The 19,308-nt window shown below is 34.2% G+C and overlaps 1 protein-coding gene across 2 annotated transcripts in view; it reads right to left on the bottom strand.

The window, feature by feature from the left end:
- Positions 1-19,308, bottom strand: part of sertad2b (SERTA domain containing 2b) — a 67,594-nt gene that overhangs the window by 17,589 nt on the left and 30,697 nt on the right. Inside the window, exon 1 of one of the 2 annotated variants that reach the window (XM_061745311.1) lies at positions 13,347-13,783. The exons of the other annotated variant lie outside the window; for it this stretch is intronic. The gene's annotated coding sequence lies outside the window, so the exon portion shown is untranslated. Of the gene's footprint in view, positions 1-13,346; positions 13,784-19,308 lie in introns of those variants that run through there. 2 annotated transcript variants of the gene reach the window in all.

Below are 19,308 nucleotides of genomic sequence, written 5' to 3'. Positions count from 1 at the left end.
TGAGTTTTAACATTTAAAACATTATTCTGTATATTTTTATATAATTATATTCCCCCCCAACAAAAATCATACTTTTTTGGAAATGATTTGGCGGCCCACTTCCAATACCTTCGCGGCCCACCAGGGGGCTGCGACCCAAAGATTGGGAATCACTGTTGTAGAATATATACACTTTGTTCCCTCCAGTTCTGCAGCGCAGCTTTAGCCCCGCCCACTTCAGGCCCCGCCCACTTCAGTGTGAATCCACCAAGCAGGAGTCAGGAGATTTTAGACGCTTTCAGTTAGGGCTGGGCGATATATAGAGATTTTAATACATATCGATATATTTTCAAATGCGATATGGTACAAGACAATATCGTTTATATCGATTATTAAAACTTTTTTTTTTTTTTTTTTTTTTTGGATTTTGATGTAGCTTATTTTCTGACAAATTGACTTGAATGTTTTATTTGAGATTTGCACAAATGTTTTGTTATTTGCACAACTGTCAACCTCAGTGGAAAATTCTGCCTGTTTGCCTTTGTATTAATTGCAGAGTGTATTTTAATTTAATTGTTATGCAGGGAAAGGATATTTGTTTTATTTTATTCAAGAAGCATTTTTTTTCTTTATATGCCGGCAGTTTATTTTTATTTCATTTGTTTTTTACATTTTGATTTTGTGCAGACCGGCCGTCATGGCGAAGGGTGGCGCTAATGAGTCTCATTTATTAAAAGGAGCCTCATGCTCCTTTAATAAAGGAACCTGTGTGACATTTGGCACGAGGCTTTGTATTAAAACTGACTGTTTTTTTAAGGGTTTGCCTCAGAAAAAAATGAAGCTAACAGAGATGCTAACAGAGATGCTAACAGAGATGCTATGCTATAATGCTTTGGGGGAAACCCCAATTAAGGCACAGAAAAAATATCGAGATATATATCGAGTATCGACATTCAGCTAGAAAATATTGAGATATGACTTTTGGTCCATATCGCCCAGCCCTACTTTCAGTGTGAATCCAGGGTGATACACTCGGCTCCGCACTGGAGGACGACACTGTCCAACCATGTGACAGTGTGTAGGCATGCCTCTCACACACACACACACACACACACACACACACACACACACACACACACACATACACACATACACAAATACACACACACACACACACACACACACACACACACACACACACACACACACACACACACACACACACACACACACACACACACACACACACACACACAGTGTTGAACTAGTAAACACATTCCAGACGAAGCCGAGAGTAGAAATAGTGCATTGTAGCGTCACATGTTTGTCTAAATCCAGCTGAGGATTAAACTAGAAGTTCGGAGAAAAATCCACGTAAACATGAAGAGACTCGATTATTGAGTGAGGTGCGTTCACCTCCACAATGCTAGGTGGCGCCACACGCACTTTCACGTTCTTCCGGTAACAATTGAGACTTTGTCAAGCCCCGCCCCCAAAACTGTCATGTCTCCCGTCATCTTTCATTGTAAAAACAGGGTTTTACATCAATTTATTTCTCATTAATGGACCAAAGAAAATCAACAGCAACTACATATAAATAAAAAGAATCACCTCGAGTTTAAAAAACAATATATTTTGATGAGTTTAGCTGATAGCACGGTGGAAGGTGTTGGACGTCCACGTAGCTTTATACGAAGCAGACATTTTTCGTAATTTACCATTTGTTTTGGGATGAAACGTATTCCTGTGATTCTCTCTGGGTAGCGGGTTTCACTTTTACAACTTTTACCATTACTTTTACCGCTTAACCATTTGAAGATAAATAAATAAAACACTTCCGCGGTTGTAGCTATGGGTTGTAGCAGCTGCCGAGCCGACTTTGTTTTGGAAGTACGGATCGGATTTCTGCCAGTTTGGGGATAAAAATACGCTGCACCCTCACAACACTACAAGTGTTTCTTTTACAAAACAAAAAAAATTAAAGCTGCAAGCAGCGATGAACGGTCCTTGTGCACGTTCAGGCTGCAGTGGAAGCTTGTATGACTCGCATGTAGATTCTTCAGAACTGGACATTTAGTGGATAAAACCACCCACGACTCTCTGTATCAAACCATTCAAAAGTTATGGTAGAAAGTAGGAACTATCAGATATCGACCAATCAGAAGAAGGGGCGGGGTTAATTTGCACCAATTATGTTCAAGGACTCAATACCGAGTCCGATGACACCACCCACGAGTCTTTATGTCAAACTATTGAAAAGTTATGGCAGAAAATAGGAACTAGCAAATATGGACCAATCACATGAAGGGAGGGGTGCGCTTTTTGGCGTCTAGCGTCACCACGGTAACGCTTTTGACTGAGAAAAGTAATGCGCAGGATGGAGACGCACATTTTGATGTATAACACACCTGGGTGCACGTTACGGTTCGGGCCGTATTAACTGTCGAAGAAATGGCATAAATTGCGCCAAAATTACATGATTAATTCAAAATGGCCGACTTCCTGTTGGGTTTGGGCCATGGTGCCAAGAGACTTTTCTTTAAGTTGTGACATGATACAGGTGTGTAGCGATTTTCGTGCATGTACGTCAAACCGTATTGTGGGGCTTGAGGCACAAAGTTTTCTAGGGGGCGCTGTTGAGCCGTTAGGCCACGCCCATTAATGCAAACCATTAAATATCACATTTATCACCAGGCCTGGCTTGGTGCAAAATTTGGTGACTTTTGGGGCACGTTTAGGGGGAAAAAAAGGCCATCATTTCATCAGAAAAATGAGAACGAGAACATTTCCTACAGATACAACAGGGCCTTCGCAATGTAAGTGCTCGGGCCCTAATAAAATAATTCAATTATTTAAATTTCGATACCAGTTAAGTAAAAACTACGATTTTTCCATCGACGTGAACGAGATACGGCTGTTTGATCCAACCGGATACACCGGATGCAGCACCGGAGGAGGATGTTTCTGATTGGTCGGTCGGGGACCGACTGCTGCTTCAGACATTTCTGAGCACATTCATGAAGCACGACTTCATCTCCGGGAAAACTGTTTTTAAAGTCTCTCTTTTGCATCGGCTCCCAATAAAACAGGCAAATGTGTCAGCAGGAGAAACAGAGCGTGCATATCGTTTCCTACCAGCTCTCTGGTGTGAACGAGGAGACGCTCCCAACCTCCAACGTGGAGGTGACACATTCAAACTGAAGCTGCTTTTAATGTCTTTTTTTTTATGTCTAATGCCTATATATTTAATTATCATCACGTCACATGACTAGCATTTCCGATTCGTCTTGTTTTCCTCAGGTGATGAAGGTTCGTTGACGACGATATTTAGTCAGAATTTTCCTTGACCAGAGCAACTTTCGGTCCGGGAGAAGAAGCTGCTAAAACGAGTCACTAAAACACAAGAAAAGTTTCCTGCAGAAACAGATTTGTCTGTCGGCGTTGGAGCGACTCCTGCATCACATGATGAGCAATCACGAGATCGTCTGGACGGAGACGGAGGAACGTCAACACAACCACCGTCAACACACCAGGAACCTGTCAGCCGCGGTCACGTGACCTGGTCATGTGACCTGACGGTCACGTGACCTGATGGACGGAGACGTTTGTCTGAAAGAAGCTTCTGTTTGAGGCAAAAAGGGACGACTGTTGAGTCGTCATTTTGTAATAAACGTCCAAAATGTAATAACTTTGTCATTTGATTTTGTAATAAACTGCCGCATTTTGTAATAAATTTATGGCATTTTGAGAAGATTATTATAAAATGCACTTGCAACTTTTTTTATTTTCTAGGAAACGTAATAACATTGTGCATTATGTAATAATAGCTATTATTATTGTTTAACAATGAATTTATACAAGAGTGACTTTTTTTTAATGCAATTTCCCTCAGAGCTATGTAGCCCAATAAATCTATGTATAAAACTCCAAATATAACTTTAGTTTCCTATTTGAAGTTTGGAATTATATAGGCCAATAACAAACAAATAAACTATGCTTTAGAATTGTTATTACATAATGCACCATGTTATTACATTTTCTAGAGAATAAAAAAGTGCATTTTGTAATAATCTTCTCAAAATGTAATAACTAATAATGCTGCAAAATTTATTACAAAATGCGTTGGGGAAGTTTATTACAAAATGAAATGACAAAGTTATTACATTTTGGACATTTATTACTAAATGCGGCTCAACAAGGACAGATCTCAGTGGAACTAAGTCCCAACTAAAATTAAAGCTGCAAGCAGCGATGAATGGATGAACGGGCCCTCGCGCGTGCAATATTCACCAATAAAGGTTAAGGACTCAAAACTGAGTCCGATGAAACCAGCCACGAGTCTTTATCACAACCCGTTCAAAGGTTATGGCAGAAAGTAGGAACTATCAAATATGGACCAACCAGCTACTGGTATCTCTTCCTGTTTAGCATTGAAGTTTGACGCGGCGCCACGGCCACGCCATTTCACGGAAACTCACGATTTTGATAAGTTTTCATCGTTAACGTCTTTTGTGTCTCCTGAGCGAGTTTTATGTCGAACGGACGATCCTGCTAGGAGGAGTTCGTTAAAGTACGACACGTGAAAATGGCATAAATTGCGCCAAAATGACGATTAATTCAAAATGGCCGACTTCCTGTTGGGTTTCGGCCATGGTGCCAAGAGACTTTTCTTTAAGCTGCGACATGATACAGGTGTGTACCGATTTTCGTGCATGTACGTCAAACCGTATTATGGGGCTTGAGGCACAACGTTTTTTTTGTATGGACCAATCAGATGAAAGGGTGGCGCGCTTTTTGGCGTCTAGCGTCGCCATGGTAACACTTTTGACTGAGAAAAGTAATGTGCGTCGTCGCAGGATGGAGACGCACATTTTGATGTATAACACACCTGGGTGCACGTTACGGTTCGGGCTGAATTAACGGCCGAAGAAATGGTATAAATTTCGCCAAAATCACACGATTAATTCAAAATGGTCAAAATGGCCGACTTCCTGTTCGGTTTCGGCCATGGCGCCAAGAGACTTTTGTTTAAGTTGCGCCATGATACAGGTGTGTAGCGATTTTCGTGCATGTACGTCAAACCGTATTGTGGGGCTTGAGGCACAAAGTTTTCTAGGGGGCGCTGTTGAGCCGTTAGGCCACGCCCATTAATGCAAACCATTAAATATCACATTTATCTCCAGGCCTGGCTTGGTGCAAAATTTGGTGACTTTTGGGGCACGTTTAGCTGGAAAAAAGGCCCTCATTACGTCACTACAATTCCTACAGATACAATAGAGCCTTCGCACTGTCAATAATAAATAAACCAATCACAGCTGGAAACAAGGTCCACGTGTGTGTGTGTGTGTGCGTGCGTGCGTGCGTGCGTGCGTGCGTGCGTGCGTGCGTGCGTGCGTGCGTGCGTGCGTGCGTGCGTGTGTGTGTGTGTGTGTGTGAGATCACATGACTCTCAGATCAGGAATCCACTACCGTCTCTTACGTAACAGTCCTGGTTACAAAACAGCAGCTTGAGCTGCAGCACCGAGCTCTGGCTCTGGCTCTGGCTGCAGAAAACGCTGCTGAAAACGCTGCTGAAAACCCTGCGGCCTCCGGCGGCTCGCCGGCCCCGGATCACTTCCTACTCCTGAATACAGTTACTCTCTCTGTCGCTGTAAAATGCTGTAAAATGCTGTAAAACTCTGTCAAACGCAGCGTCGGTTCTCTCTTCCCCCGACGCTCCGGCGTCTGCAGGAACTCAAACCAACGGACTCAAAGGTCAAGCAGATAAATAAAAACCTACAACTTTTCCTCTGAGCCACGAGGAACAGCAGGAACCAACAACAACAGGTTTCTTTTTAAAGTTAAAAGCATGTTAAAAAGAGACAAACGACTGCACTGCAAAAACTCAAAATCTGACCAGGAATATTTGTCTTATTTCTAGTTAAAATGACTCATTTTTAGTCAAAAAAATGTCACTACACTTAAAACAAGACTCATCGCTGGAAAAAACAACAATTTTCACCTGTTTCAAGTAGATTTTCACTTAAAATAAGTAGAAAAATCTGCCAGTGGAACAAGATTTTTTTGCTTGTAATGAAAAGATAAATCTTGTAAAAAGAAAATCTTGAAAAAAATCTAAATGTTTCGAAAAAAAGTTTAAATTTCGAGAATAAAAAGGAAAGGAAAGAAGAAGAAAAAAAGAAAAAAGGGAAAAAAATTAAAAAAAGAAAAAAAAAGGTCAAACATTTTTGAAAAAGCTGGAACAAGATTTTTTTGCTTGTAATAAGAAGATAAATCTTGTCCCACTGGCAGATTTTTCTACTTATTTCAAGTGAAAATTTACTTGAAACAGGTGAAAATTGTCAAATAACAAGTTATCTTTCTGGTAATGACTCTTGTTTTAAGGGTAATGAGATTTTTTGACTAAAAATGAGACATTTTAACTAGAAATAAGACAAATATTCCTGGTGAGATTTTGAGTTTTTGCAGTGCATTAAAAGCGGCAAGACACTTTAATTAAAACATAAATAACAAATAAAAGGAATAAAATGATAAGAAAAGAGGTTGAAACTGCACAGGAGCCTGGGGGAAGTGAACCGCGGCTCGGTAGCAGATTATAGCAATAAAACGCCAGGACTTTCATTCAGAATAGCCTTTAAAAACAAAACCAGTTCCTCATCGGCGACGGCGTTTCAGCCCCGTGTCACAACAAGACGAGTGAAAACCCAGAGACATAATACGTAGATGTTTTAATCATATCCATCCTCCTCCTCCCATGGAGCTGCTGATACGTCACCGTCTCCTCCATATTGGATGTTCAAGACTGTAAACTAATACAAGTAAATGGACTTATTTTCATAAAGCACCTTTCTACAAAGAAATGTACGTTTTACGTCTCATTGATTCATTCACACGCGCACTTTTTTCCTCTTTTTTTCCTTTTCCCTCTTTTCTTATTTTTTTTCTCTTTTTTCCCTCTTTTTTCTGCTTTTTTCTTTTTTTCCATTTTTTTTTTCTTTTTTCTTTTTTCCCTCTTTTTTCTCTTTTTTTTCCTTTTCTTTTTTCTTTTTTCCCTCTTTTTTCTCTTTTTTTTCCTTTTCTTTTTTCTTTTTTCCCTCCTTTTTCTCTTTTTTCTTCTTTTTATCTTTTTTCCCTCTTTTTTGATAATTTTTTCTCTTTTTTCATCTTTTTTTCTTCTTTGTTCCTCTATTTCCTGTTTTCTTTCTTTTCTCGTTTTTCCTATTTTTCTCCTCTTTTTTCTCTTTTTTCCCTCTTTTTTACTCCTTTTTCCCCTCTTTTTTCATCTTTTTTCTTTTTTTCATCTTTTTTTTAATCTTTTTTTCCTCTTTTCTTTCTTTTCTCTTTTTGCCCTCTTTTTTTCTATTTTTTTCCTATGTTTTCCTATTTTTCCCTCTTTTTTCAACTTTTTCCTATTTTTTCATATTTTTCTCCTCTTTCTTCCTCTTTTTTTCATAATTTCTTCCTATTTTTTCCTTATTTTCATAAAGCATCTTTCTACAAAGAAATGTACGTTTTACGTCTCATTTATTCATTCACACACGCACTAATATACTTGGGAAACAGTTATATACCAAATATAATATATTTAATGTTCTCAGATGGCAAAAATAAGAACTTTATTGATCCCACATAGGAGTAATTCATGTTATATCAGCTATAGAGAACAAGGTAGTGCCAGAAAACAACCGTTTTTCAGACAATAAAATAACTGAAAAAATCTGAAAAATGGTTCCAAATATGTTATTTTGTCACTTGAAAATTTTAAAATATGTTTATGTAAAATATCCTTTGTTGATGAGAAAATATGTTTCTCTATTTCTCTTATTTTTGTGAGGGGTAAATTTTCACTTGAAATAAGTAGAAAAATAAGTAGAAAAAAATAATTTTTCTACTTATTTTTTTAAAACTGGAGCTTTTTCAAAAATGTTTGACCTTTTTTTTTCCTTTTTTAAATCTTTTTTTCCCCTTTTTTTTCTTTTTTTTCTTCTTTTTTCCTTTCCTTTTTTATCTCGACATTTTGACTTTTTTCTAGACATTTTGACTTTTTTCAAGATTTTTTTTTTTACAAGATTTATCTTCTTATTACAAGCAAAAAAATCTTGTTCCACTGGCAGATTTTTCTACTTATTTCAAGTGAAAATCTACTTGAAACAGGTGAAAATTGTTGTTTTTTCCAGTAATGAGTCTTGTTTTAAGAGTAATGAGATTTTTTTACTAAAAATGAGACATTTTAACTAGAAATAAGACAAATATCCTTGTTAGATTTAGAGTTTTTGCAGTGTAGGAGTTTCTACGCTTGGATTGATGGAGGAAACTGGTCGAGCGTCTGGTTTTAGATTTAAACTCTGCTTTTCAGTCTTTACATGTGAGACATGTCACATGTTTGTCTTTTAAAAATAGCTTTTTGTAAATTCTCCTGCAGAATGCTGGGCATTAACGCGCGTCGTTCCGTCTCCACGTTGGTGTTTACTCTCTTTCCTGCAGTCGTAGTCACTGGTCATGTGATCCGGGAGAGACGTTTGTACAAATACACGGTTGTTTTTCAAAGATGCTGATGTTTATCTGGACATACTAGAGAAAAACCACAGAAAGAGACTCTCCAAGATCAACTTATAAACTAATAAAAGTAAGAAAAGCTGCAGATGCATGAACTGGATGCATTTTGTAATAACTGTGCATTTTGTAATAAACGTCCAAAATGTAATAACTTTTTCATTTCATTTTGTAATAACGTTGCATCTTGTAACAAATTTTGGCACATTATGTAATAAGTTATTGCATTTTGAGAAGATTATTATAAAATGCACTTGCAACTTTTTTATTTTCTAGGAAATGTAATAACATGGTGCATTATGTAATAATACCTATTATTGTTGTTGTTTATGCAATTTCCCTCAGAGCTATGTAGCCCAATACATCCATGTATAAAACTCCAAATATAACTTTAGTTTGGAATTATATATGCCAATAACAAACAAACAAACTATGTTTTAGAATTGTTATTACATAATGCACCATGTTTTTACATTTTCTAGAGAATAAAAAAGTTGCCAGTGAATTTTGTAATAATCTTCTAAAAATGTAATAACTTATTATATAATGCGGCAAAATTTATTACAAAATGAAATGACATAGTTATTACATTTTGGAAGTTTATTACAAAATGCGGCTCAACAAGCCTCTAAACTCGTTCCACCATCTCAGGAGAAAGAGAGGAACCCCTGCAGAAACGTTACAGAAGTCTGTAGTTATTATGGTCTGGTTTATTACTGCAGCGTGCACGGATCCCGGCATTATTACACTGCAAAAACTCTAAATCTAACAAGAATATTTGTCTTATTTCTAGTTAAAATGTCTCATTCTTAGTTAAAAAATCTCATTACACTTAAAACATCTTGTTCCACTGGCAGATTTTTCTACTTATTTCAAGTGAAAATTTTCTTGAAACAGGTGAAAATGCTCAAATAACAAGTTATATTTCTGGTGATGACTCTTGTTTTAAGTGTAATGAGATTTTTTGACTAAAAAAATCTCATTACACTTAAAACAAGACTCATCACCGGAAAAAACAACAGTTTTCACCTGTTTCAAGTAGATTTTAATTTAAAATAAGTAGAAAAATCTGCCAGTGGGACAAGATTTTTTTGCTTGTAATGAGAAGATAAATCTTGTAAAAAAAAATCTTGAAAAAAGTCAAAATGTCGAGATTAAAAAGGAAAGAAGAAGAAGAAAAAAGAAAAAAGGGAAAAAAAAGATTTAAAAAAAGGAAAAAAAAAAAAAGGTCAAACATTTTTGAAAAAGCTCCAGTTTTAAAAGAAAAATAAGTAGAAAAATCTGCCAGTGGAACAAGATTTTTTTGCTTATAATGAGAAGATAAATCTTGTTCCACTGGCAGATTTTTCTACTTATTTCAAGTGGAAATTTACTTGAAACAGGTGAAAATTGTCAAATAACAAGTTATTTATCTGATAATGAATCTTGTTTTAAGTGTAATGAGATTTTCTGACTAAAAATGAGACATTTTAACTAGAAATAAGACAAATATTCCTGGTTTTTGCTGCTAGCATCATCACTTCAACCGCTCTTTTTACCTCAAACACCGAGTTAAAGTTGCTGCAATCTGGCAAAAATATACAACTCTGGTAGTTAATGTGAGTAATATATAAATCACAACTTTATTTTATTATTACGTCGATATGAACACTTATTAAGGCTTTCTAAACATGATTTAGAGGAGAGTTTAGGCCACAGCAGCTCCAGTTAGACTTTACCTGTTAATCTGTTTTTAACACATTTACTTAGTTAAGAGATCTGACTCTCAAAGTGTGGGTTTCTATTCTCTCCCGACTGTGGTTCGTTTCTCACTTACAGATGTAAAAACAGGAGTTAACAGTCGTAATAACAATCAATACTCGTATCAGCTGATGCTCAAAGGCCCAGTGTTGGAATCTGAATCTGAAGAAAAGTCTAGATGAAGAACAAAGTTGTTTAGGAGGTTTAAATGCAAACATGTAAAAAAAACTACCTAAAGTATCAAATATTCCTTCAAAATGACACAAAAACAGGTATTTTAACCAGAAACTCTAAATCTTACCAGGAATATTTGTCTTATTTCTAGTTAAAATATCTCATTTTTAGTCAAAAAATCTCATTACACTTAAAACAAAAGTCGTTACCAGAAAAATAACTTGTTATTTCACAATTTTCACCTGTTTCAAGTAAATTTTCACTTGAAATAAGTAGAAAAATCTGCCAGTGGAACAAGATTTATCTTCTTATTACAAGCAAAAAAATCAGATTTTTCTACTTATTTTAAGTGAAAATCTACTTGAAACAGGTGAAAATTGTTGTTTTTGCAGTGATGAGTCTTGTTTTAAGTGTAATGACTAAAAATGAGAGATTTTAACTAGAAATAAGACAAATATTCTTGGTAAGATTTGGAGTTTTTGCAGTGTGTGTGATAATCCAGGTGAATCTGACGTCACTACATTGTTATTTTTGGGTCAAAACGCAGGAAAAACTTAGATTTAACAGACAGAGAATGAACAAACAAACATATAAGGAAGGTTTTCCATAATTAAATGTTTTTGGAACTCACAATTAGATTAACATAAACCTGTGTAAAGTTTGGTTGTTCCTTTAAATGTTGTATCTCTAATAAGATCAGAGAAATTCATTTTAAAATTTTACACAATATCCATCCTTGTAACAAGTTAATATCTCTATAATAAAGGTCACTACATCTCAACTATCTTTAGGGGGGTTTAAATGCAAACATGTAGACAAAACTACCTAAAAGTACCAAATATTCCCTCAAAATGACTTTAAAACAGGTATTTTAACCAGAAAAAAAGCAGAAAAACAGGTAAATCCAGGGGTTCACATACTTTAAAGTCCTGCTTTAGTCGTTAGTGAAGTTTAACACACAGCAAGAAAACAAGTTTAACTTAAAAGGAACAGAGATCTTTAAAAAACCAAGATTCAGGACTAAACTGATGGAACGTTGTGTTTCTGAGAAAGAATCAGTTTATGTTTTATCTGAATAAAGAAAACAAAGAATCAAATCAAACTTTACATTCAAAAGAACAATTAAAGCCTGTAGTTAAGAAATATAATGAAATATGTTAGTTACGTTTGATTGTCATGGGATTAACTGAATTATAACCTGGAACTAAACAGGAACGTAACTTTCTGTGTCGGCAGATATTTAATTTTAGTTTTGTTTTTTCTTTACTTTGTTGTTGTTTTTTAATTTACGTTCTTAGTAAATTGATTTCTTGGGAAAAAGGGGCAGATTAAATAAGATTATTCTTATTTCTGGTTCCCTTTCATTCAGAGTTTAGGAACGTTTGTGTTTATATTAAATAGTTTGTTGTTTTATTTTATCAATGAATGAAATAAAGAATAAATAAATAAATAAAAAATTTTAAAGAAAGACAGGAAGAACTGAAATAATGCTGTCCATGTTATGAAACTGATCCCCCCCCCAAAAAACTAAACTACTACAACTACAACTACTACAACTACAACTACTACAACTACAACTACTACAACTACTACAACTACTACAACTACTACAACTACTACAACTACTACAACTACTACAACTACTACAACAACTACAACTACTACAACTACTACAACTACTACAACTACTACAACTAAAACTACAACTAAAACTACAACTAAAACTACAACTACTCCAACCACACGTTTCTCTCAGCTCAATAAACCGGACTGATGACGTCACAGCCGCTCTTTAATATATCTATTTTTGGGGGGGTTTACATGCAAACATCAGGACAAAACTACCTAAAGTATCAAATATTCCTTCAAAATGACATAAAAACAGGCATTTTAACCAGAAAAAAAGCAGAAAAACTGGTAAATCCAAGGGTTCACATATTTTAAAGTCCTGTTTTAGTCGTTAGAGATGTTTAAGACACAGATTGTAAAACCTGCAGTTATCCACATATTTAGATGATTTATACACTGCAAAAACTCTAAATCTTACCAGGAATATTTGTCTTATTTCTAGTTAAAATGTCTCATTTCAGTCAAAAAATCTCATTACACTTAAAACAAGAGTCATTACCAGAAAAATAACTTATTTGACAATTTTCACCTGTTTCAAGTAAATTTTAAGTGAAAATCTACTTGAAACAGGTGAAAATTGTTGTTTTTGCAGTGATGAGTCTTGTTTTAAGTGTAATGAGATTTTTTTGACTAAAAATGAGACATTTTAACTAGAAATAAGACGAATATTCTTGTTAAGATTTTGAGTTTTTGCAGTGTATGTGATAATCCAGGTGAATCTGACGTCACTACATTGTTATTTATGGGTCAAGACGCAGGAAAAACTGAAATAGTGCTGTCCATGTTATGAAACTGAGCCCTTTAAAAACTACAACTACTACAACTACTACAACTACAACCCCCCTTTAAAAACTACAACTACTACAACTACAACCCCCCTTTAAAAACTACAACTACACCCCCCCTTTAAAAACTAAAACCACATGTTTGTGTTTCTCTCAGCTGGTCACTACCCGGACTGTGACGTCACAGAGCCGCTCTTTAATATAGGTCACTAAACTCAACTATTTCTCCGGACATTTCACTCCATTTACGCCGTTTTCTTCATTATGGAAGTGAAAGTGAAGTTTGTTTGTCATCTGTTGCCCCATCAGAGCCCGATCCGAGCACTCTTTAAAAAGTTTCACCCCCAGCAAAGACCCCAGTCCCCAGTTATTACTCATTAATACTCGTTACTAGAATAAAGCGTTACAACTAACAGCGCAGGTATGTCCAGCTTTTCCCCTCAGCAAAAAGGGCAAGAAAAGGGAAGGAAACGGGGGATTTCTCACCACATCCAGGTCCGCAGGAGGTCTGAGGAGAAACATGGAGGTTGTGGGGGGTTTTCTGGGTTTAAAACAATCCTTTCTGCTGCAGAAAACAGAAAACAGAAAACAGAAACAGAGCGTCCTAATTCCCCGAGACTCGGACTCGCAATGATGGCGCTGCGGCGTTCACGGACCCTCGGAATTACGGGCTCCACCAGCACAATGATGGCGCTGATAGGAGGAGGAGCGCTGCGTTCACGGACCTCCGGAATTACCGGCTCCCTGTTGAGCCGCATTTTGTAATAAACATGACTGTCTCATCCCACAATGCAACACTTCTTTCTGTAAAGGGGGCAAAACTGTTTGTATTTCTTTGATTTCCTTTCCAATTGTTTTGTTGCTTTTGTTTTTTTTTTCATTTTCATTTATTTATTTTATTATTTTTACTTTTTATTTTTATTTTTTATTTTTTCAATTGTTTTGTTGCTTTTGTTTTTTTTTCATTTTCATTTATTTATTTTATTATTTTTACTTTTTTTTTTTTTTTTCCCATTCTTGTTATCTTAATATTTTGCGAAGTGTTGCAAATTAGCACTTGTGCTAAAACACTTAAACAATGCATCTGGTTTGTCCAATGTAATTGCAATGTCCATATCAAATAAATATAAAATAAAAATAATAATAACATCCAAAATGTAATAACTTTTTCATTTAATTTTGTAACAAATTGCCCCATTTTGTAATACATTTTGCAACATTATGTAATAAGTTATTACATTTTGAGAAGATTATTATAAAATGCACTTGCAACTTTTTTATTTTCTAGGAAATGTAATAACATGGTACATTATTTAATAATATCTATTATTATTGTTTGTTTAACAATGAATTTATACAAGAGTGACTTTTGTTGTTTTTTATGCAATTTCCCTCACAGCTATGGAGCCCAATAAATCTATGTATAAAACTCCAAATATGACTTTAGTTTGGAATTATATAGGCCAATAACAAACAAATAAACTATGCTTTAGAATTGTTATTACATAATGCACCATGTTATTACATTTTCTAGAGAATAAAAAAGTTGCAAGTGCATTTTGTAATAATCTGCTCAAAATGTAATAACTTTTTATTATTATTATTTTACAAAATTTTATCCAAATGTGGGATAACATTAACGAAAAGAGAAAATATTGTATTTTATTAATATTTCTGTGCATATATGTATTGTATATACAATAACATATACATATACATATATATATATATATATATATATATATATATATATATATATATATATATATACATACATATATATATATATATATATATATATATATATATATATATATATATATATATATATATATATATGTATATGTATATGTTATTGTATATACAATACATATATGCATTATACCTCATAAAGAGGGATTCCTTATATCTTTTCTTGAATATAGTCACATTTGAGCATTATTTTATCTCCACATTGATACTGTTCCATAGTTTTACTCCGCATACATTATCAACCCATACAGATAAATTATAACACAACAATAGAGAATATGTCAGCGGTTCACGTTTTAAGTTTGGATTTTCATTTACATCATCAATATTCACCTACATGTATGTAGAGTATAACGAATTAACCGCTGTAAACTTCAGTCTAGACTCTAGACTAGTCTAGACTCCATAACCACACAAAGTTTAACACAAAGCTTAATGTAACAAGTGCAGGCAGAATCCATTTAGTTAAAGTGTCCAAGTTTCCGAGCCGCTCCTGAAGGCAGCAGGAGCTGAAACCGAGCAGCTGCCCCGACAATCGAGATGTCAATGTGGCCCCGCCCACTTGTTATGGCCCCGCCCACTGATCTGGCCCCGCCCACCACATGCACGCAGGTTTGTAACATTGCTTTTTCTTTCTTTCTTTCTTTCTTTCTTTCTTTCTTTCTTTCTTTCTTTCTTTCTTTCTTTCTTTCTTTCTTTCTTTCTTTCTTTCTTTCTTTCTTTCTTTCTTTCTTTCTTTCTTTCTTTCTTTCTTTCTTTCTGGAAGGGGTTAAACTCAAAAAACATTCAGCAGTTGTGTTTTCATATATATATATGTATATATATATATATATATATATATATATATATATATATATATATATATATATATATATATATATATATATATATACATATATATATGTATATATATATATATATATATGTATATATATATATATATATATATATATATATATATATATATATATATATATATATATATATATATATATATATATATACATATATATATGTATATATATATATATATATATATATAGGGTTTAACGCGATGAAGACAAAGTGGTGAGGTAATCTAACTGTAAATAGTGTTGATGCTGCAGCTAAGAAATAAGGAGCCTCTGGATGGATCAGGATGGACTTTGGTATCGACATTAAAGATTGTGACTTTTTCTGGGAGAAGTATTTGCTGTTTTGCTACAGGTGACAGCAGGTAGATATATACATGTATATTATGGATATAGAAATGTTATATGTAGGTATGTATATAGATATATTGAGTTATATTATACGTACAGTATTTGTGTATCTATATCTCTATTTATATATACTGATGTATAGTTATATGCAGATATGTCGATATATAGATTTATTCTATTCATTATTCCATTGGGATTTAAAATCAGAATAAACCAGCCACTTACTTAGGAATTAAGTCTAATTCAGAATGAGGAATGAGGAATTAGGTGTTTACATGGTAATTTTTACTCACTTTAAATCAGATTTAATTTTAATTCTGAATTAAAGAGGAATTAAACTTCCCATGTAAACGCACTGAGTCAAATACGTCACAGCAGCTTCTCCAACCTCCTACTTCTGATCTGGGTATCAAAAATAAACGAGGGTGAGTCGAGTTGTGTAAAAGTGCCATTAGTTCGGCTCTTCTTGTTAGATCAGGGATCAGCATCCTGCAGCTCTCTAGCGCCGCCCTAGTGGCTCCTGGAGCTTTTTCAAAAATGTTTGACCTTTTTTTTCATTTTTTGCTTCTTTTTTTTCTTCTTTTCCTTTTTTGCTTCTTTTTTCCTTTTTTCTCTTTTTTCCTTTTTTTCTCTTTTTTTCCCTTTTTTTCTTTTTTTCTTCCCTTTTCCTTTCCTTTTTAATCTCAACATATCAACTTTTTTCTCTACATTTCGACTTTTTTCTCGATTTTTTTCTCCAGATTGTACTTCAAGATTAATCTCGACATTTCGACTTTTTTCTCGAAATTTCGACTTTTTTCTTGAAATGTTGACTTTTTTCTCAAGATTGTACTTCAAGATTAATCTCGACATTTTGACTTTTTTCTCGAAATTTTGACTTTTTTCTCAACATTTTGACTTTTTTCTCGAAGTGCATAATGAAAAAAAAAACTTCCTCCTCTAAAATATTCTTTTTATTTTTCTCCTGCCTGGCTCTAATACTCATGTGGAAAGACATGTGGAAAGACATTAGCAGCTACATTTACAGCCGAGGACCCAGTTCTAACTAATATAGAAACATCCAGCATGTGTTTCTTCATTCTAAGATGATACAAGACTTTTCATGTTTTTGCGGCTCCAGACATATTTGTTTTTTGTGTTTTTGGTTGCCGACCGCTGGATTAGACAGTAACGTACAGTTCTACAGATCCACGCTTTCTCCTGATTCCTAGCAGGATCTCAGGCTCCGGTACCGAGCCGGTGTTTCCATTAGTCCACCCAGGTACGTCTGTTCCTTCACAGCGAAGCAGATCTGATTTTAGCCCTGCGTTCATCTCCCTGGACTCTGCGTTGACTCATGAATACGGAGCAGCGAGGAGGGCTGGCTCTAAATAAAGATTTCAGGTCAAAAACAGGAAATGGCTCAGTGAGCAGGGAGGGCAGGCCATAGCAACACCAACATCCCTCCCTCCTCTCATCTCCTCTCCTCCCTCCTTCCTCCCTCCATCTATTCCTGCATTCTGCTGCTTTTTGTTTCCCCGGCCGTGTAAATAGAAAGGCTACATTTACAATAAAGTTAATCATGCAGCAGAGACTTGTATCCAGAGCAGCAGCTCCAACGTGCTCCTCTTTTAACCTTGTTTCTCTCTCCACCTCCACCTTTTCTCCCCCTTTCACAGATTTCTGTCCAGTCTATTTAATTAATTTTTCCTTTTCTTTTTTTTTTAAATTTAGGTCCTAATGGCAGTTCAAGGTCTCGGTTGCTTTAATTAACACAAAAGGAAGTGAGAAATCACACATCCAAATGCTGAATTACTGCTTGTGCTTTGTGTTTTGATGATCAAATTTTGGGTTTTGATGATCAAATTTTGTGTTTTGATGATCAAATTTTGTGTTTTGATCATAAGATTTTGTGTTTTGATGATCAAATTTTGTGTTTTGATCATAAGATTTTGTGTTTTGATGATCAGATTTTGTGTTTTGATGATCAGATTTTGTGTTTTGATCACCAGATTTTGTGTTTTGATGATCAAATTTTGTGTTTTGATGATCAAATTTTGTGTCTTTATCATCAGATTTTGTGTTTTGATGATCAAATTTTGTGTTTTGATGATCAAATTTTGTGTTTTGATCATCATATTTTGTGTTTTGATGATCATATTTTGTGTTTTGATCACCAGATTTTGTGTTTTGATGATCAGATTTTGTGTTTTGATGATCAAATTTTGTGTTTTGATCATCAGATTTTGTGTTTTTATGATCAAATTTTGTGTTTTGATCATCAGATTGTGTTTTGATCATCAATTTTTTTTTGTTTTGATTATCAGATTCTGTGTTTTGATGATTAAATTTTGTGTTTTGATCATCAGGTTTTGATCATCAGATTTTGTGTTTTTATGATCAAATTTTGTGTTTTGATCATCAGATTGTGTTTTGATCATCAAATTTTGTGTTTTGATTATCAGATTTTGTGTTTTGATGATCATATTTTGTGTTTTGATGATCATATTTTGTGTTTTGATGATCATATTTTGTGTTTTGATCATCAGATTGTGTTTTGATGATCATATTTTGTGTTTTGATGATCAAATTTTGTGTTTTGATCGTCAGATTCTGTGTTTTTATGATCAAATTTTGTGTTTTGATGATCATATTTTGTGTTTTTATCATCATATTTTGTGTTTTGATGATCAAATTTTGTGTTTTGATCGTCAGATTCTGTGTTTTGATCATCAGATTCTGTGTTTTGATGATACAATTTTGTGTTTTGATGATCAAATTTTGTGTTTTGATGATCAAATTTTGTGTTTTGATCATCAGATTTTGTGTTTTGATGATCAAATTTTGTGTCTTTATCATCAGATTTTGTGTTTTGATGATCAAATTTTGTGTTTTGATCATAAGATTTTGTGTTTTGATGATCAGATTTTGTGTTTTGATGATCAGATTTTGTGTTTTGATCACCAGATTTTGTGTTTTGATGATCAAATTTTGTGTTTTGATGATCAAATTTTGTGTCTTTATCATCAGATTTTGTGTTTTGATGATCAAATTTTGTGTTTTGATGATCAAATTTTGTGTTTTGATCATCATATTTTGTGTTTTGATGATCATATTTTGTGTTTTGATCACCAGATTTTGTGTTTTGATGATCAGATTTTGTGTTTTGATGATCAAATTTTGTGTTTTGATCATCAGATTTTGTGTTTTTATGATCAAATTTTGTGTTTTGATCATCAGATTGTGTTTTGATCATCAATTTTTTTTTGTTTTGATTATCAGATTCTGTGTTTTGATGATTAAATTTTGTGTTTTGATCATCAGGTTTTGATCATCAGATTTTGTGTTTTTATGATCAAATTTTGTGTTTTGATCATCAGATTGTGTTTTGATCATCAAATTTTGTGTTTTGATTATCAGATTTTGTGTTTTGATCATCAGATTTTGTGTTTTGATGATCATATTTTGTGTTTTGATGATCATATTTTGTGTTTTGATCATCAGATTGTGTTTTG

Source organism: Cololabis saira, chromosome 17 (genome assembly GCF_033807715.1).
Source record: "Cololabis saira isolate AMF1-May2022 chromosome 17, fColSai1.1, whole genome shotgun sequence".
NCBI lineage: Eukaryota > Metazoa > Chordata > Actinopteri > Beloniformes > Belonidae > Cololabis > Cololabis saira.
This window is presented reverse-complemented; position numbering and strand designations above follow the sequence as displayed.